Genomic DNA, 5,000 nt, shown 5'->3' with positions numbered 1-5,000 from the left:
TCCCCTCCTCGTGGTTACAGACATTTGTGGGCAGAACTGAAAAAGCGTGTGCGAGCAAGGAGGCCTACAAACCTGACTCAGTTACACAAGCTCTGTCAGGAGGAATGGGCCAACATTCACCCAACTTATTGGGGGAAGCTTGTGGAAGGCTACCGGAAACATTTAGAGAAACATAGTAGAGACACATATTTCCCTCAGATTACACAGATCCACAAAGAATTTTAAAACAAACCCAATTCTGATAAACTCTACTGGGTGAAAAACCACAGTGTGCCATCACAACAGCTAGATTTGTGACCTGTTGCCACAAGAAAAGGGCAACCAGTGAAGAACAAACAGCATATTTGTGTTTATTTATTTTCCCTTTTGTACTATTTGCACATCGCTACAACACTGTATATAGACATAATATGACATTTGCAATGTATGTTTCCCATGACAATAAATCCCTTGAATTGAATTGAAATTGAGAGAGAGAGAGAGAGAGAAGACAAAGATGTGTGACACCTCCATTCGTCAGATGAAATCCCCCATAACGCACCATTTATTGCGGCATTAGAGTAAATACAGAGTAAGGGCTTTGGTAAACGCCATGGTGGCATGCGTTTGTATCGCCTTTCTCCAGGCCGGGGCCTCTATCCAAACACAACTTCTGTTACTTACAATTCACAGTCAAGCCAAGGGGATTATTTCTGAACATACAGGTCAGCCATGTAATATATCCATTATTGTTCCTTTTCTGGAGGGAAAAAAGGGGAAAGGATGGTTTGAGTGATTTGAGTGATTTATCACGTAGAACGGAGTGTTGGGAGGTTGTGTCAATGCAGAGATAATGTGTTTCAGGGGATATTTTTCCATCAGAATTCAACAGGAATTTATATTCAAATGTTAAATAATATGGATTTTTCGTGGCCACAGAGTTTCTGTTTTTTCAAAGCAGTTACTTTCCCCTCCCTCATGCAAGTGGCTAATGCCCCCCACTCACCCAACTCTGCCCTTCTCTTCCAGGTGATAACCCATGTGATAACCACTCAGTAGTCAGACCCCAAACCCCTCCCCGCTCATTCCAAACTAATAAAACCAGAGCTTCCTGGTATTCCTGGCCCTACCCACTCCCACCAGAGAGAGGAAGCTATTTATGTAACCTTTGCCCCCTCTAATACATTAATTGAGGGGTGACTGCAACTAGGTCCATTTCGGGTGATGGAGGGTGTTGGTAATTGCCCAATGACCCCCACTTTCTCCCCTCCTCACCCTCTCACCTTCTACCTCCCCCCTCAGTGTGTGTGGGTACAGGCTAGTTGAGATAATCTCTACATGTATAGTTGAAGTCGAAAGTTTACATACACCTTATCCAAATACATTTAAACTCAGTTTTTCACCATTCCTCACATTTAATCCTAGTAAATATTCGCTGACTAAGGTCAGTTAGGATCAACACTTTATTTTAAGACTGTGAAATGTCAGAATAATAGAGATAATGATTTCTTTCAGCTTTTATTTCTTTCATCACATTCCCAGTGGGTCAGAAGTTTACATACACTCAATTAGTATTTGGTAGCATTGCCTTTAAATTGTTTAACTTGGGTCAAATGTTTAGGGTAGCCTTCCACAAGCTTCCCACAATAAGTTGGGGGAATTTTGGCCCATTCCTCCTGACAGAGCTGGTGTAACTGAGCTTTTTCAGTTCTGCCCACAACTTTTCTATAGGATTGAGGTCAGGGCTTTGTGATGGCCACTCCAATACCTTGACTTTGTTGTCCTTAAGCCATTTTGCCACAACTTTGGAAGTATGCTTGGGGTCATTGTCCATTTGGAAGACCCATTTGCGACCAAGCTTTAATTTCCTGACTGATGTCTTGTGATGTTGCTTCAATATATCCACATTGTTTTCCTTCCTAGTGATGCCATCTATTTTGTGAAGTGTACCAGCCCCTCCTGCAGCAAATCACTCCCACAACATGATGTTGCCACCCCTGTGCTTCATGGTTGGGATGGTGTTCTTCGGCTTGCAAGCCTCCCCCTTTTTTCTCCAGAAATGACGATGGTCATTATGGCCAAAAAGTTATATTTTTGTTTCCTCAGACCAGAGGACATTTCTCCAAAAAGTACCATCTTTGTCCCCATGTGCGGTTGCAAACCGTAGTCTGGCTTTTTTTATGGGGGTTTTGGAGCTGTGGCTTCTTCCTTGCTGAGCGGCGTTTCAGGTTATGTTGATATAGGACTCGTTTTACTGTGGATATGATACTTTTGTACCTGTTTCCTCCAGCATCTTCACAAGGTCCTTTGCTGTTGTTCTGGGATTGATTTGCACTTTTTGCACCAAATACGTTCATCTCTAGGAGACAGAACGCATCTCCTTCCTGAGCGGTATGATGGCCATGGTGTTTATACTTGCGTCCTATTGTTTGTATAGATGAACGTGGTACCTTCAGGTGTTTGGAAATTGCTCCCAAGGATGAACCAGACTTGTGGAGGTCTACAGTTTTTTTTCTGAGGTCTTGGCTGATTTCTTTTGATTTTCCCGTGATGTCAAGCAAAGAGTCACTGAGTTTGAAGTTAGGCCATGAAATACATCCAAAGGTACACCTCCAATTGACTCAAATTATGTCAATTAGCCTATCAGATGCTTCTAAAGCCATGACATAATTTTCTGGAATATTCCAAGCTGTTTAAAGGCACAGTCAACTTAGTGTATGTAAACTTCTGACCCACTGGAATTGTGATACAGTGAGTTATAAGTGAAATAATCTGTCCGTACACAATTGTTGGAAAAAATACGTGTGTCATGCACAAAGTAGATGTCCTAACCGACTTGCCAGAACTATAGTTTGTTAAGAATTTTGTGGAGTGGTTGAAAAACGAGTTTGAATAACTCCAACCTACGTGTATTTAAACTACCGACTTCAACTGTAGGTGGGGGTGAAGTGACTATGCATAGGTAACAAACAAACAGCGATTAGCAACAGTGTTCAGGGGGAGGGGTGTCAATGTAAATTGTCCTGTGGCGATTTTTATTAATTGCTCTGCAGTCTAATTGCTTGGGGATAGAAGCTGTTGAGTCTTTTGGTCCTAGACTTGGCGCTCCGGTACCACTTGCCGTGTGGTAGCAGAGAAAACAGTCTATAAGTTGGGTGACTTGTGTCTCTGACAATTTTATGGGCTTTCCTCTGACACCGCCTATTATACAGGTCCTGGATGTCAGGAATCTTGGCCCCAGTGATGTACTGGGCCGTTCGCACTAACCTCTGTAGCGCCTTACGGTCAGATACCGAGCAGTTGCCATACCAGGCGGTGATGCAACCGGATGCTCTCGATGGTGCAGCTGTTGAACCTTTTGAGGATCTGGGGGCCCATGCCAAATATTTTCAGTCTCCTGAGGGGGAAAAGGTTTTGTCGTGCCCTCTTTACGACTGTCTTGGTATTTGGACCATGATAGTTCATTGGTGATGTGGACACCAAGGAACTTGAAACTCTGTGAACTTGAAAGCTCACAGAGGGGTTCAGGCTCACCTCTCATACTATTATTTTCCCCATTAGTGCGGAACCTCTAGAATAGTTTTATCTCAATCTCTTCATTCAAAGACTCAATCAAGGACACTCTTACTGACAGTTGAAGCTGTCTCTATCTCTTGCCCTTTGTGCTGTTGTCTGTGCCCAATCACATTTGTACAATGTTTTCTGCTGCTACCATGTTGTGCTACTGCCATGTTGGGTTAATACCATTCTGTTGTCATGTTGTGTTGGTACTGTACCAAAATGTGTTGTCATGTGTTGCTGCATTGCTATGTTGTTGTCTTAGGTCTCTCTTTCTGTAGTGTTGTCTCTCTTTTCGTGATGTGTGTCTTGTCCTATATATATATATTTTTTAATCCCAGGAGGCCTTTTACCTTTTGGTAGGCCGCCATTGTAAATAAGAATTTGTTCTTAACTGACTTGCCTAGTTAAATAAAGGTTAAATGAAATAAAATAGCCATTGTGATCATTTTCCATTTCATACCCCACTGAAAGCACCGGCTTGTTGGTTGTTTGTGTTTGGCTGCTGCTCATATACACCAGCAGACTGATGTGTATGTCATTGTTTAGAGATGTGTATGAGGTATTGCTAGGGCAGAAAACAATGTGTCAATATTCATTAACTCCATTATGGTCCTAGAGCGCCTGTCGATCACCGTCCCTCTCCGTCCCTTCCTCCAGCCTCAGACATTCCAATAACAACCCATCAAAGGCCTGACTAAGCGGAGGACCTTACTGCTAGTAATTGATGATGGCTTTATTTTGCTTTCCTATGGTCGAAGTCGCCATAGACGCCGCTAGTCCTTTACTCACACTCAGAGATAGCATCAAGGTGAAAGAGGGAACAAATGAACGAGAGAGAGAGAGCGAAAGGGAAAAAGAAAGAGAGTAGGCGTTGTTTACACTGGCGGCCTCCTCGCCTCCTTTATTTTGTGATTAGTGTCTGTGCGCACGTACTGATTACACACACACACACACACACACACACACACATACACACACGCGCACACACACACCCGCGCACACACACACCCGCGCACACACTCACGCACACACACACACACACACACACACACACACACACACACACACACACACACACACACACACACACACACACACACACACACACACACACACTCAATCTTGGTATGATAGTTGGCAGTAAGGTCCTCAGTGCACTGCTCCTTAGGACAGTACCCACGGGACCCAAAACGCATTAAGAAATGAATGTCCAATTTGGGATCAGGTCCAGGGTTAACCTGTGTGTGTGTGTGTGTGTGTGTGTGTGTGTGTGTGTGTGTGTGTGTGTGTGTGTGTATGTGTGTGTGTGTGTTGGTGTGTTTGTGTGCTCTATAGGGAACAGAGACTGGGGGTCCAGTCTAGGGGCTGTACAGAGGTTAACCACTGGGGTCAGTAATTGATAGGCCCCCTTTTCGATCTGTTCTCCCCCTCGGCGCCTGCTGCCGGCCAAAGAAAACTTT

The sequence above is a fragment of the Oncorhynchus kisutch genome, linkage group LG19 (genome assembly GCF_002021735.2).
Source record: "Oncorhynchus kisutch isolate 150728-3 linkage group LG19, Okis_V2, whole genome shotgun sequence".
NCBI classification, from domain to species: domain Eukaryota; kingdom Metazoa; phylum Chordata; class Actinopteri; order Salmoniformes; family Salmonidae; genus Oncorhynchus; species Oncorhynchus kisutch.
Note: the sequence above shows the minus strand (reverse complement) of the source record.